At 40.0% G+C, this 18,542-nt stretch overlaps 1 protein-coding gene across 6 annotated transcripts in view; it reads left to right on the forward strand.

The window, feature by feature from the left end:
- Positions 1-18,542, forward strand: part of LOC121730509 — a 137,245-nt gene that overhangs the window by 88,914 nt on the left and 29,789 nt on the right. The gene's annotated exons all lie outside the window — the stretch shown is intronic.

Below are 18,542 nucleotides of genomic sequence, written 5' to 3' on the forward strand. Positions count from 1 at the left end.
GAGCCACAGAATGTTAAAGCGTAGTGAAATCTGCATTAAACTATATCTTTATATGTTTTACTATTCTCACTATAATATTCAGCATACCATGGCAGCAAATACACCAAATGAAAGTCAAAACTGTTGATATCGCAGGCCGCAGCGCGAAACCGACGTATTTAGATCAGCTGCAAGCGTTTCATAGCCTAGTATCGGTACATTAGTACTTTCTAGTCTGGTCTGGATTTATATTTATCAACATCGCCTTATCTGCTCGTAATGCCGCGGAGGCCTAAATACAGCGACTCGATCAGCCGGCCGAGGTTTGGCATAAATTACATATTTATGAGAGCATATTTCCATGCCGGTTCTAACGCACTCTGCGGGGTTTGCCATTTTCAATAATAATCAGTTATATCAGGTACAATATCTGCTTACACTCGTGACAAATGATAACGTTTGGTCCTCCGAAAACCCTTAAAAATTAGGCTACTCTCCTGTTATTTCTGATAACATAGTAGTATCATCTAGGTCCCATCTCGCAAGTTAGTCACTTTTGTATGGCTCACGGTCGGTATAGAAGTATTCTCCGTAGTGCGAGGTCTAGAACAGAACAAAATTATCGTTTATCGTTGTAGTACAGTTTAGTTGCAAAACCTGCGCGGGCGGGGGCGAGCGCGGAGGTGCGGGGGGGCGGGTGCGGGCACGTGGCTGACCTACATTCAGCAATTACACGCCAAGATCAGCGTTAGCGAAGCAGCGAGATCGCCGATACAGTTCTGGAGATTTCTCGTCGATGTAGAGTAGAGAAAGAAAGGATAGTCTACACGTGAATCCGGACGCGTCTGACAACTAACTAAGGTCCTTTCTACTCGAACTTGAGCCTCGACTAATAAGAAGCAGTAGCATAAGAAAAAAAAAAGAAAAAAATGCAATCCATTCACATCCAATTAAATCTAGAAGTAAACTCAGAGACGTTAGCGCACGACAATACTGCTGACTTGAATGACTTACTTACTTTGGTCGCATGTTGTACCCCTTTGTTTACATTAACATTCAATGAGATCTAAGCAGCTGTATGTGACAGTATAATGACATCAGGCTGTAGCTGCGACCACACCCAGCTGATAACTGTGGTTGCACAACCCGCCTGTTGCACGCGCGGCCTGCACGAGCGAGCTGCGAGCCAGATTTGCCAACCAGCCCGCTACAACTATCTGATTTAAGACCGAGTATTTAGGTGCTGCACTTATTTGTAAACGCTTATAAATTAGATTAAAATATATCTCCATAATATATTTTAATCTAATTTATAAGCGTTTACTTACTTAATTCCTGTTGTTCTGTAAACCACGGCTCTAATCTCTATTTACCTAAAATGATTATATATAAAATTGTATAGAATTTTGTGACCTTTTGCTTTAGGGCTAACCTAGTTGCCACAACATGTAAGTAAAGTTAATTAGATTCCCTAAAACTCGAGGATAGACTTATGAAAACACTCAAACCACTCCTCTGTGGCAACATAACGTGGTGACGAGTATGATCACGCGCAGTGAAACTCTTAGCGAGCGCATGCGGACTAGTGACTACGAGTACGATTACCACACGGTGTTGCGAAATTTATTAATACTTATTATTAATACACTCGTCAAACCACTCCTTACTGGAAAAGAATCGCGAATTGCGATCGTCTAGACCGCGAATGCTGCAAAGACCACGGACTATTCAGTGTTATCACACAGCGCAGTGGTGAAATGCAAAACGAAAAAGAAATAATGCAAAAAGCATTTGAGGAGAAGGATGGTGATAACTGATACCCCGCGGCCGCCGCTCGGGGTAATGGGGACCACGCGCCGCCCGCGCCCGTAGATCTTCGCAGGACACCCCACTACACAAGTGCTATGTGATATGTCACATGCATCTACCATTCAAAAATATTCATTCCTAAAAATATAATTACTCTACGTCGTGATTCATCTTTGATAGATAAAATATAGTAGAGAAAAGGCAGTATATGTATCTTACTAATATAATATTCTACTTTCAGCTAAACTTAAAAATATAATAAACTGTTTTATATGCTAATTATCATAAATAAATAATTATTGTATTTTATCGTTTAAAAGTTCAATAAATATAAGTAATAATAATGAATATTGCATAAAATGATCGAATTAGCTTTTCTTCCCGCGAGTCCCGAGCCGGCGGCAAGGGAAGTGCGCGCGGCGGACGGCGGGCGCGCGGCTATCTGATGAACACGAATTTCGTTATTTAGCGAAATGGAGATTTAATTAGCGCGATGTATGTAGGAGGAACAATACTCACAATTAGGCGATAGGGAAATGCTCGGCGACTAATGGCCGCGCGTGTAGGAAGTCGCTTGTTTCGTGTATCGCACGCGACGATATGCGACTGTACAGTGTACAGTGCCCGCAGACAAAAGGCACCAGTGAAATGTTATACCTAAAATAATTGGCTAAAATAATTTGTTTTAGAGTTGTCGATGTTTTCTTATTCAGTTTAATTCTATCAAACAAAATCGTACGGAACATAATATAGTATAGATAATCTCTTAGTTTTTGACAACTCACTTTAGGATGCCTTTTATACGTAGCCATTAATATGTAAAATGTGGTTATTTCGTCGATTTTGCCTCCTCTGACACTTAGGCATTATCCAAATACTTATTTTTGTACATTTTTGTCGTAATAATGTTGTGCGAAAATAAACATAGAGACAACACGCCATTGTTCGCGACTTCAGCGCCGGGGAGGTCGGCTGTCGGCTGTCGGCGGTCACAGGCGGTCACAGGCGGTCACAGGCGGTCACAGGCGGTCACAGGCGGGCGACGAACAATCGCTTTATTTACGAGGCGAAAGAATGGCGATGTTGTCGCGTAACACGCGCGGGGCGACTGCCGCACGGTGACGCTCATCTGATAGCGATATTTATGTGCGACTACCACACACGCCGCCGACATATTATTTGCTTTATTTTTTCCCGCACCTGGTCACCCCCATTTGACTAGAGTGCAGGAGAACTCTGTTACTTTGTACAAACATTTCGATAAAAAATGCGCAAAATCAGCTGAACACTCTAATAGTCTAATACATATTAGGTCGGTCCAGCATCTTCCCGCTAACTGCATGGTGCAAGAGAACTTTGTCGATGCCACGCTGTTGACTTGTCGCGTCCTCGTTATGAGGTAAATAAATCATCCAGAAACTCAGGCGGGGCAAGCTTCAACAATCGCGGAATACATTAGCGCCCATTGTACGGGCGGAGTGTCACGGCCCCGCGACACCGCGCCCGCGTCGCGCCCGCGTAGCGCCGGGAGCTGCGAGGCCTAAATCCACAGCCAGTCCCGCACACAGCAGGTCGACATCTACCCACGCAATAAGGCATTTACAACTCATGAATCACGATTCACGATCCATCATATCGTATCGATATAGGACATTGGAAACAGAAATCATAGTAAATTGGATCTTACCGATTGATCAGGTAAAACCTATAATGGCTTATGTAGCTTAGCAGTAAATAGCCCGCTGACATAGCGGGCTATATATTGAAAAGTGGAGGTCAAAATCAAAAGGCCGTACGACATAATATCGTGTGGTCGCGCACTCGCCATGTGTCGCATCGTGTGACGTATCGCGTTCGTGAGGTGTGAGCGGCGCGGGCGGTCACATGACCGCTGTCGCAACAGTAAATGTTATTGTTTATTGTGTTCTTATCGATACCCCCCGGCTTTGTGTGCGCACGCGCCGCGGCCTTCGTTTTTGCGCCCGCGCCGACAATGCGCCCATAACGTTCCATGTGGCAAATTGTGTCAATACCCGCGAGACTTTACGAGCTAACGAACGACGAACGGCTTTAATGTTGATTTAACTATAGACTCGAAGCTCAGATAAGCGAACTAATGTAAAGCCGATTTGAATCACCGATCCCTGATCAACTAGCACTAGAGACCTAAGCTGGAACTATTGATAGCTACGTGTTGTAAATTTTTGCTTATGTAGTGTCGTGGCAAATAAAGCTTAGTTAATTTATTTATATATTTGGAACGGTACTTATAATACGATGCTGCGAGCTGTCAGTTTTGGAACAATTCTCTTTCGATAGCGGTACAGATTTATGTCGATTGTCCCTGCTTCCTCTGCTACGAGTGCGTTAACTCGCAGGGTATAAGTGAGTATGATATAATTCGCTCCAGTTGATCGTATCTCGGGAAAGTGTGCCGGTCGGGGCCTGCTGTTGTAATGCTCGGTCAGTGTCGATCTGTCGCACGCCGCGCGCTTGCACAACCGATAACTGCTCGCGTTCACCTCACCACTCACCACCGAGCGCCGGGCTAGAGGTCCAACGCGGTCCACAGGGCCTAGGAGGCTGGTCAATGAAACTAACCCGATTAGACAGTTTCACCGTATTTATAATAACATTGTCGAATACAACCTGTCGAGTCGGATAACGAATTAATTATAAACAGTACCATACTAATGCCATATAAAATAAATCGTGTCGAACTAAACACAAATATTGGATTTAATTCTCATAACATTGTACTATTCCTCCCAAGTCAAGAGTTTCAAAAGATCGTTATGTTTTAGTGTACTCTGTAAGTAGTATCGATTCGAACCGTTCTACTAATTACAACATGCAACATAATGATGGACACTGTTTAGCATCGCATTACACTTTTCACATCCAACTTTCTCCGGCCCTCGTGTCGCTCTCGATAAGTCTCGCGTGCGAGATCTAATTTACGAACTCCTCCAAGTTCCAACAGCTCGTAAGAATTCAATTAAGATCGAGCGCAATCCGTGAGACGGTGTCGGGGCGGTGTCGTGGCGGTGTCGCGACACGGATCGCCGTCTAAGCCTCCCCTCGGCGGCACTCTAATGGCGGGCTTAGAACAGATTTATGTCGTTCCGGCGAGTCGCAGGCGAAGCCCGGCCGTCGGCGCATGCTAATGAGACCAATCTGATGGCGGCCGCGCGTGTTTTATTACTGATGGGCCGATTCCGCCCACGGCAGGCGCGCGCCCGCGCTGTTCCTGCATTAGAGGGTAACACGACACTAATTCACACGCATCCGTCTCCCGGACCCGACGTAATTAATGCACTGATACATCTAATTCTCTGGTCTCTACCTGCATAGATTATTCGAAACCTTGCTTCTTGCAAATGCGTCCATGTTTTGTTTATATTGTGCTAGTCGGGAAATAATACTGCTTTATCGAGCTGCTAGAATCTTAATGTCGTTTTTACAGGATTTTTTATTACATAATACGTAATATATATATGCTGGTTTTACATGACTGTGCTCGTGTTACTTTACATTTTCTCGATATTAATTCGAATGTATTTCTAAATCGTGCGACGCGACGTGTTCGCTGATTCTGCGACTTCCTGTCCCGCGTGCGCCGGCGGGCGGCGGGCGGCGGCGGCGGGCGGCGGCGGGCGGCGGCGCGGGCGGGTTGTCGGCCGATCTCGCATGCACAAACTCATGAATTTGACATGAGCTGAGTGTCGACATTGACTTCCGTGTTAACATTTCAAAGCGAGCACAATATTTAGCGAACTTTAACGTGTATCGATAGTATGGTTACCACGCTACGGCCGATCGCGCCTTCCCCGGGCCACGGAGCCCACGGTGGACGACGCGCGACGTGATCGCGTCTGCTGCGATCACTTTCACTCGGCGCAATGTTCCCACTTCCCACGTGACGTGTCTGTCATCTACATCTGTGTCAGCTATCAGCATGTGCTCGGCGACACTTGCAACAGTCAGGTCGTACTCCCCCTGTGACGTGCCCGGCGCAGCGTATCGCCAAAACACTTCGCCGGGCACGTCACAACTCACAATAATTCTATAGTACCTCTGTCCCCGCGCTACATCTAATGCTAGTGAAAATGTTTTTTTTTATCAGCCGTGATCAATTGTTTTTATTGCATTCCAAAATTCATTTGCTAACGTTATGAATAGGATTTAAAAGGTTAGTTAGGTAACAGCACGAACGCTCACAAACTAGATCACTTCGGTGGTCTCCATCGATTGGACCAATTCGATAAATCATCGAGCTTTGTCTGCGAATATCGATTCCTCCGTCGCCGGCTCGCGGTCCGCGGCCTTGCGCCTGCGCAACACAAACATCGTCGATTACAATCGATCATTTTACATAATGCAATTAGAAGGTAAGATTCAATTGCATAATTTAATAGACAATGTGTTATGTGTCTATAATAGTTTCTTTGTAGTCGATCACGTCCCAGTACCTCCTCGTAGCACCTCATCTTGTGAAGTCTTTGATCACTCCATTAAAACTGGCTACGATTGCCCAAAATTAATAAAAGATTTACGAGTTAGAGCTTTCCTGGAGCTCCTCTTTTGTTTACACTGACAAATTGTATTGTTTACACTGACAAATTTGTATTATTTACACTGACAAATTGTATTGTTTACACTGACAAATTGTATTGTTTACACTGACAAATTGTATTGTCAGTGTACATTATATTTTTTTAAGGAGGGAAACTCCTTAAAAAAATCCCGATACTCTCGAGTATAATTAATTCGTGGAAAAAATAACGCAGGACCCAACAAAATAACACGTTTCCGATCATCAAACGCCGATATCTAAAAGAAGTGTGTTACAGTAAAAGTGTTTCAAGTGGTAACAGAACCCAAGTGTGCTATCAGTGCGTCCATCATCACGCGATGGAGGTGGATCTGATCCGCAGATCCCAGAATGTCGCACAAAGCTTTTAACCAGTTCAAACATTTAAAAATGCTATGGATTTTGCTAACGAACCCGATCTCCTGTATCATTATATTTTCTGTAGCTTTTTCCACCCGAAGATTCTCCGTTATTTACACTTTATATCTTACCGTGTGCAGTATGTACTGGTGATGTTTGATCATTGATGTATACTGTATAGTGATGTATACAGTATGTAGATACTAGGTACGATGTTATATTATTAGCGGCGAGTTGCGAACATTAGCGCATATGTCGCAAGTGGACGAGCGACCTTTGCAGTTGGGCAAGTGAGGACGATCATGTTCACGCGGCTCGGCCGGCCCCACTCCTTCGTAAATTATAGCCCTTAGCTAATGACTTACTATGACACACATACGAACATCGTATACTAGTTAGTTTCTTAGATGATAATGATAGCGAGATCTGAAGTACGATTCTTGTAACTTTTGGAGCACACTGCTGCAGAATAATCAAATCAATGTCGATATTATATTTGAATCACAAAATAAACAGCGCAAAAATATATTCGCTATCAAGAAACATGAGTTTTTAAATTACGAAATTTTAACGATTAGATCACACAATAAATTGAGGTCAACAATAATTTTACAAGTTTACTGCAATTATGTAAATATTTTTATGTGAGTACAACTACTAATTAGATGTGATTATATTGTACATGTAGTAACAACGGCGCGTGAAAAATACTGGAGAGGAATGAGAAAAGTTAGCTTTTCAGGAGAGGCTTCAATTTCCGCCCAGGTGTAAATTTTTATTTATTTTTTATTTGACCATTTATTTCAGGCATCTAGGCCCATAATACAAATACCTTACAGAATAACATACATATTCATATTATAATAAATACCTAAAGGACTAACATACATATTATTATTATATATTTAAAACTACACTTTGTCACGTGAAGCTGTGAACTACAGCCTGATTAATAACTTTACATGAAATGCCACAATTGATTACTACTAACGCAGATCTCCTCGAGGAGAATTCCTAGCTAAGGGTCAATTCAGACCGCAACGTGACGCGTATGTAGGCATTTCTAAATTTGTACTGAAATCACATAATATTTCAATTGCGTGAGACGTCTTGCAAATCTGTCAAATCCATACAAATTTAGAGATGCATCTACACGTCGCGTTGCGGTCTGAATTGACCCTAACTCTAATATTGATGATATTGGGTGATAATAATGATTACGATCGACCACTTCGTACAGTATACTGGACAAATCTACCACCGACACACCGACAACAATAGTCAATATGCGAGATCCTAATGGTTATCTTCAATCATTCGGACGTTTGAATTAAACTATTTATCTCTATCGGCAAATAATGATGTAAAAACAAAATCGTTTTGTAACAGATGAATAGGTGATTCGATCGCAAATCGTATTGTGTTAAAGTTTTTGTGGCGATTCAAACTATGAACAGAAGTTAACGAGGTATTAGAATTTTATTTTTCCTTTTGTCTCGGTAAATGTCTACTCACTTATCTACGCTGCTAGACTATCTATCTTCGTTTGGTCATCAATTATATATATCTATCATCGGCCCAAACAGAAATCCATACTAATATTATAGAAGCGAAAGTATGTCTGTCTGTCTGTCTGTCTGTTACCACTTCACGCTCAAACCACTTACCGATTTTGCTGAAATTGGGTATGGAGATATTAAGGCCGGTATAAATAGTCAGTAGGGTAGACTGGGTACGGTTGTGACAATTTTGGTTTGGAAGACAATAATTTTGTTAATTTTACAGCTAGCCAGGAAAATTTTGTCACAAACTATAGTTTATTTATTTGTCTACATAAAAATACTAATATATCATGCTAAAATGTGATGTATTAGTCATAAAATCAAATTTAAAAGAAAGAGGGAAATTGTCACAACCGACCACAACCCAAGGACGATTGTGACAGTGGTTGTGGTCAGTAGTGACACCTTCAAAAAAATGATTTATATAATTTTTATTTCATTAAAATGTACCATAAAACATCATAATCTTATTCTAAACAAATTCATCTAGCGTATCAAAACATAGTATATTTCTAAACATATTTATCGACCAAAACAACGACATCCGATTCATTATATGAATTTCGCCGTTCTCTGTAAATAAGTCCTACATTTGACTTCTTCGTAAGTATTTTCGTATTGACTGATAATATCCTGCGCTCGTTTGGTCTTCTGCAAGCGTTTTTAGGACATCTAAGAAAAAATATAGGATAAATGTATGTCACAACCGTACCCATAAGATTTGTCACAACCGTATCCAACACAGAATTTCAATTATCAAACAAGTGCCACGAATCAGCTAAACGATTTACGTAAAAAATAATCACTTGTAGTTAACTACTAATGATCAACTTATAATAAGAAAATACACGACATAGGTTATTTGTATGCAAAAAATAGTAAACATTGAAATAAATCAAGCAAGAAAACTTACTTTTGACTGTTAAAAAGCAATGAAGGCCCCTAATAACGTTATCGTCAAGTTCTGGCGGAAGCATTGTTAGGGGAAGCATTCAGACTTGCAAGACGCGTCTTTCTCTTTTAGCACCCGTCCCCATATTCCGTATAGTTTCGCTGTTATGACGACTATCACAACCGTACCCTGGCACAACCGTACCCTGTCTACCCTACTCAAGATGCATCTCGGTCTCAAGACACGGTTTAGGCTCTGTGATTGGTTGGCTGTCAAAATTTGGACCAATCATAGAACCGAACCGCGTCTCGAGACCGAGATGCATCTTAAGTACTAACTAGCTATTAATACCAGCCCTAGAGTCCCGGGAAAGGACATTGGATACTTTTTATCGCGGAAAAATGGACAGTTACCGCGCGATAAACGAATTTTGGCGCAACGGAGTTGCGGGCGTCATCTAATAAAGTATATTTTCTACACCAACAGTACCAGGGATTACGAAGTCAAAGACACGCACGCGGTTCCTTTGAAATGTTCGTATAAGGCCTAAACCAATTTTTCAATAGCATTCCGGTGTCTCGTTGACGTGAACAATGGTGGTGCCGGACTCGAACCCGCCGACCTTCGCCACACCCACTGAGCCCCGAGCCCCGGCGACCAGGATGTCTCCTCGTGCGCACTTTTCATTGACCTTCACGACGATTACACCTTACGCCGACAGTGTGAATTTACTCGCAAATTATATTAATAAAAGCCAGAGTTGCTCGGAGATAAAACTACATTCTTTTAATATATATCTCGAAGACGAAAGCAATAAATAAAGCTGATATATTTAAAATAGTAGACAACACTTAAATCATCTGTGTCATTCGTTCTAGTAACGATACGACAAAATGACACAAACATTATGAGTAGTAGTAGTAATAAAGTATACGTGGAATTCGTAGCATTCCTCGTTTTTCAGGATAGGGGCTTAAATAGAGTTCTGTAGAATTAAGGCGAACTAGATAGAAATACTATCAGATATCGCGCTTGACAATCGAATAAGTTATCGTGGTATGTAATAGCTTCTAGAAACTCGGTGTAACGTTACACAAACAGTATATCACGCGTCAACATACACCGCGCTAGAATAACTATAAGCGGCGAACAATGCGAAATCAATTATAGGCGGAATCCACTTTCGCCGGGAAAGTGCCCGCCTGACGCGTGAACTGCGCACACTAATTACTGTCGCATGCCGCACTAAAGGGCTTTTTGCTTTTAATTAGCCCTCGTTTTCCTCGAGATTTTCCTGTCTTATGTCTAGCATCAAAGTCCGCCGACGTAGAAACTTTCATGTTGATTTTCGATCCCAGACATGACATTTTCTACTGGACCCTGGTAATAATACAGCGAATATCAAATTCTACAAGAACAAAGATGCTGTCTGAGCTCCGTGTTATAAAATAAAATTTTTTTCATTCGCGTTTTTTTTTTGTCGTCAATACATTATTATCAGGTGAAGTGTTCGTGAGGTGCGCGTGGCCGCCAGCTCTATCATATTTATAAATGTTATTGTTTCTGCGTTTCGCTCGACTATCTTATACAGAATGATCTTATTCTCAACGCAAATTTAGATGAATTGAAAATGAAAACTACCCAAACAACACCATAATTGGTAAAGATCAGAAAAAAGATCAGTAAAAAGTGGAACCCGTGCGAGTTTCTTACGCCGGTTCTTCTCGCCGGGGTAGTTCCCAAACCGGTGGTAGGCATCAGGTAGACATTCTGAAAAAATTTGATTCAAATTTACTCAGTAATAAAACATTATTTATTTATTTATTTATTTAAAAGAATATACAGATATTTAAACAATAAGAAAAAAATATATCAACCATTATTTAATTTATTATTTCTATAACTTCTTTGTGCGGCTCAGTGGTGAGCGCCTTGGTAGCTCAAGCCGGGGGTCGCGGGTTCGAATCCCGCCGACGGAACAAAAAGTTTTCAATGTTCCCGGGTCTGGATGTGTATTAAATATGTGTATCATATAATAAAAATCTTCAATATATGTATACTATAAAAGTATTAAATATATTTCCGTTGTCTGGTACCTGTAACACAAGTCCTTTAGGTACTTAGCACGGGGCCAGACTGACGTGGTGTGAAGCGTCCATAGATATTATAACTTTCTTAATTTATTTAACCTCTTCTTGTTTATATTATGATAAATAGTTTATGACTTCGTAAAAATTATCTTTTGCCATGGACTTCCAAAGCAGATCCACTCTACCTTTTTGTCGAAAACTGTAGCACCCCGTACAGCCGTGTGGCGGCTGGCGGCTGTGTGGTCCCCCACTCGACACGGCACACCGTGTACGCGCCGCTCGCACGTCTCTATTAAACTTTACTGCTACGATAACTCTCATTGTTTAATCTCGTATTCTTTTACCCTTGTATCTGGGTCATATCAATTTTCCTGCACCTCGCCGACCGATCCGAAAGAAATATTATGATATCGTGTTTCTGCATCTAAAGTGTCCCAGTTTGAGTCACCGTTTAAGCGATGACCGAACATTCGTAATTGTTTATTTACTTGCAGAAAGACGAAAAAAGTATTAGAACAAGAAAAGCCTACAAAACAACAAAGTAGGGTAAAGAAAGTGGTGGATTGAATCAACAATTCCATTGAGTGTTGTTTTTCGGAGCGGCGATAATTGATAGGAAAGTGGTAGAGCGAGGCGCGACCGATCGATGTCATGGGAGACGAGCGCCGCTGTTTGTTCGCGATACTCTCGTTGAGGCCCGGGGACCTATTTTAGTTACGAAAAGTGACCTTACAAAATATTCTGGTATCGCGCGGACTATCATTCCAAACAATTTGGAAACAAAGTAATAAAGTATAAACAAACATCCATTAAGTTTAAGTTTTGACGTCTTTAACTTATGATTTGTATTCAAAGTTGGGTTTTTAAGTATTTAATTGTTCCCGCCATGAAAACTACAGCGACACTAACGAGATAAATACGTTCAATGAACAGAATGTGATTTTCGATCGACCCAATTGCAGCGACAAGGTGACGGCGCGGCGCATCCTCTCACCGCGGTCCTTGGCACCATCTCGACAGGCGCAGCACCAGCGCTATTGACATTTCGATTGTATCCCAAACACGCGGAGCGAATACTCGTCTAGAATTACCATAGTTTATCGACAAAACAGATCTAAGCTTAAGTGGCTTCCGATTAAATTATGCCGTCATTCTCATATTTTTCACCTTCTCTACAATATTCTTTTCAATCCTACAACCCCTGACTATCTCAAAGTTAAATTTAGTTTCCTTGGCAATAATGATCCTACTCTTACACTTGCCTTTCCTTCTCATAAAACTTCTTTCTATGACTCTTCTTTTACTATTTCCGCTATCCGCCTCTGGAACTCACTACCCGAATTTATCCAAAATTCTGAATCTATCAATATCTTTAAAAAACGTTTAAAAAATCATTTCTTGGATATAGCTCTTTCAATGTGAACATATTTAGTGGATATAAGATATTATAATATGTATTATATGTATGTATATTTTATTATTATTATATTTTTTATCTTTGTAAAAAAACTAAGTTTTAAGAGTTGTTTGTCATAATCCTTTTATTTCTTTTTTAAATATCCTTTGGTTGTCTGGAAGATACTGCATTAAGCGGTAAGAGCGCCAATTTGCGCTCTTACCGCTTTATGCGCTAAGAGCGCAAATTGGCGCTCTTACCGCTTGTTTCTCTTTCTCATTTTGTATTTTATGATGTGCAAATAAAGTTGTTATTTTTTAACTGTGCAGATGCATCCATAATGATGATAATTATTATTATTATTTTAGTTTGACTGTCGACACCGCTCTACATGATTGTATTATTTCATTCTTTTATAAAAACATCCAAAAACTAGACTCTACGTCTTATTAATAGATTCTATAGCCAATAGGCTTGTGTGGGATTATTGTACTATCAGAAAAATTGATTCCTAGGCAGATGGGGGACCTACGTCGCGTTGCGTCAAACCCAGTTGACATATCACAATTAACATTGAATTGACATGATCCGACCAAATGACGTTGCGCGTTGGTCTGTCAACTGACTAGAAATCACTTTCCTCGATGGTACGATTCTACTTCGGTCTGGGTTAAAAAAGTGGTTCTGCTGTTATTTTCATCGTTAAATAACGTAAGTGAACGTGCTAGGACTTCCTAGTCATGCTAGTGTACCGCCGGCCGCCGCTCTCCGGTCTCGCTCCTACTTTCCTGTCGTTTCCGCTCGCGCTTCCGCCACTTCCGCCTCTACCTTCACTTCTCGCTTGTGATTTATTTTTACCGATAATCGACGTCGATAAAAATGTGATGGATTTACTAAATAATTTATTTTTTACTTTTTAATCTTCTTTAAACGTCTTTGGATCTTCCTAGGTTCTTCTTTTTCTTTACGTTTAATTATTCCGGTACTCAATAAGAATAATAATATTTTATTTTTTATTTTTAATTCAATATACATTAGAGTCTGTCGGTGCGGAATAATTGTTAGCTAGGATACGGAACAAAAACTTAGGTCTCAGATAACAACTCGTAACAAATGATTTTGGGATTGATTTAACTTTTTATCGTTGTTGAAATAAAAAATGGCGCCGCAAAGTTTTTGCTCAGTTTACATGTTCGATGATATTCACATTAATAAAATCAACTAAGTTTTATTCCTCGCTGGAGGTGTACAAATAGCGAGTGATAATAAATTGTTTTTCCGTCCGTCCGGTCGAGTCGCGTCAATCGTGTCGGCCGTCGGTTCGATTGTGAAATGTCGCGGCGTAATTATAATACAGCTAATGTCGATAATATGTAATATTAGTCGGTGCAAGTAGAGCGCGGCGCCAAGGTAACGCGGCTGCGCCCGCGCACTTACAGCGTACGCTCCTCCTAGCCGAAACGAACCCTGCTCAGTTACAATAAGATGCAAATTCGCTAATTACAGCCGCAAACGACTCGCCGGTGTTTTGAAACCAAAATGTAGAGATTGAACAAATATAGGTGTCGACAGTCAACGCAATATTTTCTTCTTAAAATCTCGCGTTCGATCGCCGCTTCATAGTCCATAAACATTACAATTTAAGTACAGTAGTACAAATCACACAATTCTAATCACACAATCATACTCGTACAACTGTAATGACAATACAGTATGTCGTTAATTTGGAGCAATTTCCGTGGTCCAAGGTTTGCACGATATCAGATAAGATAATATGGTCGGTAATGATACTAATTACCATACCAGCGCAGCGGTAAGTCGGTTCGTGCGCGAAATGGCCGTAATTGTGGCGGCGCGGGCGACACAGCAGTCAGCAACACACAGCCTTGGGCCGAGTCACGCCTGGCCACGGTCGCCGTCTACTATCTTATATATCTATGCTCAAATTGAACAACATTAGCACTTTCGTAATTAAAATACTCAAGCTGTAGATCGAGCACGAATAATTGGGCAAAATTACTCGACTTATTCCGCTATCGAACGGTAAACATTCAACCGTTGTTCCATGTTTACGTGGTTGTAAGGATAAGAATAGAAAATGAGGACTGAAAACGTAATAAAAATTGTGTGACGGTGATTTTAGCAAATTATCATAATATTAGTAATTTCCTAATTGTAGGTACCTATGTACAGGGATATATTATGTATTATATAATATTATATAGTATATACAAAACATAATAAATCCCCGTTAATACAATAACAGGCACACTTACAACGAAGTACAACAATCGAATATACCTCGTAATTTATATAATATTAACAAATAAGATGCGTCCCCCCGCTGCGGGCTGCGGCCTGCGGCCTGCGACAGTCGTCAGCAGGCGGGTGAGCGGCACGCGCTGTCGCGGGCCACAGCTGCCCGCCCAAGGCCCCGCTCACCGACAACTACATAGCACATATATAACCGCCCAACATACCTACTTACTAGTTTATGAATCAAACCTACCCGTTTGGAAAGCTTTGGAGCGCTCGAGACTCGTTTAAAACGAACTACTACTTGAAGCGTATACTTCTTCGTTAGAAGTCTCTACTCATCTCTAGGCGAGCGCTGTTGGTTAAAAATTAAAATATAAATTAACGAACTCGCTCATTATTTTTAAAATGACCGGGGTGTTGCAAAATTCTGTCATTGGAATAAAACAAATTAATTAAACAGTCGTATCCTTTAACGTTATGAATGTGAGGCGCATGCGCAATACTAGTGGCTGAAATTAGATGATTTACCATGCTCAGCGGAAACCAAACGACTTTGAGGCTTATTACAAAACGTGAAGTGCGAGCCGAGTTTTAGTTGTTATTATTAGATTGTATATTTTGTAGCGAAATAACGAAAAGTTAATTATTTACAAAATATAGCACATATAACAAAGCAAAAAAACTCAAACTTTTTTATTCAGAATAAATTTTTGCAAATGTTCTCTGAAAGTCTACATGATGCTTACCACCGGTTCGGGAATTAACCCGGCAAGGAGAACCGGCGTAAGAAACTCGCACGGGGCCCACTTTTTTACCAAAAAAATGAGAAAAAATTAATCTTTTAAAATAAGGTTTACAATGTTGTAACTTAAAATTATACAATGTCAACACTCAACATACATACATAATTGTAAGTCATAAAATAATGTAGAAGTAGCCATCCTACTCCCAAGATGTGCCATCGTTTATGAAATAATTGACCTTATTTGTGGCTTTGGCACACAAACGCTCTTTGACTACCTAATATATAAAATTATCGTGTCGTGGTGTGCGTAATTGAACACCTCTGAAACGGCTCTACCGATTTTCGTGAATCTTAGCGATCATATCGGCTAGGGTTGAAAATTGGACAATATCTACTTTTTATATTGATAAGTACATTTGTTGAAGAAATAATAGTAATTTATTACAACTCGAGACTGACGGCGGCTATTGTTTGTGCGACGGGGTAGCGATGAGCGTTGCCATGGTGCCATACTTATTTAGTCACACACTTCACAGGCAAAACAACATTTGCCAGGATAGCAAGTTATAATATACAATTCAAAAATATAGTAGTTTCTTATATAATTTATCTGCTGTCATCAGAATGCCTAAATTAGGGCGAGCTATCACCGCGCGCCGACGCGGGCGGTGTCGGGTTGCCGGACCGCTAGCTCGCAGCCCGCTACGTGCCGAATACACAGACATTCCGAGAATTTGTAATGACTTTATTCCTCCGGGATATCACCATGAGCCATGAGACATGCTCCATCTAACAGGCTTAGCTCTTTCCTTATTTTTGCCGTTCATCGTTAGCGTCGCAGAGCAGAAGACCACACACCATTAATCAAAATATTATTAGCCCCTAAAATTATTATTGCATATTATGTGATCTCGTTTTCACAAATATTGGTTGAAACTTAAAATCTTTATCTCTAATTTTGCATTCCGTGTGCTGCTATCGTGTCGTCGTTTCTAGAATCGCACCTATCCGTGGAGCGTAACGACTAACGACTAACGTCTACGGCGAACATGCAATACTACAATCGCGTACGAACTCCTTTGTCTACGATTAATTTCACCGATAGCGTACAAATCGGCGACAAGAATCGATTCATCGGAATTGATTTTCGATTTATGTTGTGAAACAAGCGTCATCAGCTGGCGCCGAACGTCGCCGAGCCTCGCCGACCGATCACATAATATAATAATATCTATAGACGCTTCCCACCACGTCAGTCTGATCCCGTGCTAAGTTTTCCTTAATTGGAAAGCTCATTGTGACTCATTGTGTAAGAAGCTGCATCAATATGCATACGTTCTTTATATGCTGAATAATGTCTCACATACATCGTCTGTTTTAATGGCTTTTAATGCCTACGTTATGTCTTCTTTGAGATATGGTGTTGTCTTTTGGGGTAATTCATCTAATAGGGAACTTGTTTTCAAGGCACAAAAAAGATGTCTCAGGGCCGTTTTTCGTTTAAAACAGAATGAAAGTTGTGTACCATACTTTAAAAAATATAATATACTCCCTCTTGCAAGCATGTATATACTTGAATGCGCCTTATTAGTTAAAACCAATATAAATATATTTCCAAAACTTAAAAGCAACAGACTTAAATTAAGAGTTGGGACTATAACCCGTAATACAACATTTATGCAAAAGGGAGTAATAGGCATGGTAACATTAATTTATAATAGATTGCCTACGGACATAAAAAAAATTGAAAACTTAAATATGTTTAAAAGAAATCTAAAAAAATTCTTAATTGACAAATGCTATTATACTGTAAATGACTTTTTAAATGAAAATATTTTTTAATGAATTGTATGACATACTTACTATTATTCTTATATTTTGATAATTAATAATTATTGTAATTGTAAATTGACTATAATTGACATAATAAAATCCATACTTACCTATAAATTGACTTTTAAAATATAATAATTCTCCATGAAATACAATTAAGTAAATAATGAATTATAACATGATTAATAATAATAGATTTTGTTATGTCTAATTATTTATTATTATTCACAATTGGTAATATTTAAATAAGATATCCATACAGCACAAATTAGTCTCTTTTAATTAACACATTTGGAATATATAATATTTTATACTTTGTTAATTTGTAAGAATAGTAATATTTCATATTATTATATTGTAGTTTATAAGCTAAACATTTGCATGCCCAGTTGGGCAAAAGTGATGATACCATTGTGAAATCTACTAACATCTTTAAGTACTAACTCACATTTTGCAAATAAAGAAATTGAAATTGAAATTGAAATTAAGTACCTGAAGGACTTGTGTTACGGGTACCAGACAACAGAAATATATTTAATACATTTGATACTATACATATATTTAAGATTTTTATTATATGATACACATATGCAGTATCACAAGTTGCGACCCGGGTTGTGAATTGTGATGATGTCGTGAATTTATCCCCCCCCCCCCCCCCTCTCTATGTAAACGTTATACCATTATAATGACAAGCGTTTCTCGGACGGTTTTGAGAACAATATTCCGATCCGCACGTGACGGCCATAACAAACGCATTCCTGACGTGTGAACAGCGCGGCGCGCGGCGTGCAGCACACCGGCTTCGACGGGCGGGTCCCGATGCTCAATAATTATAGCTCCATCTAACAATTCTGTTCCCTCGTTGACAGTCGATTCGTTCTCTATGACTTCCGCCCGGGGCTGCATCGATTTCGATCGTGTTATTCATGAACTCGCTCCGTCATATAAATAAACAATAATGAGGTTAATAAACTTCGTCTGTGATCTTTACATAGATATTTCGTTCGATAGGTTAGGCAT

Source organism: Aricia agestis, chromosome 9 (genome assembly GCF_905147365.1).
Source record: "Aricia agestis chromosome 9, ilAriAges1.1, whole genome shotgun sequence".
Lineage (NCBI taxonomy): Eukaryota > Metazoa > Arthropoda > Insecta > Lepidoptera > Lycaenidae > Aricia > Aricia agestis.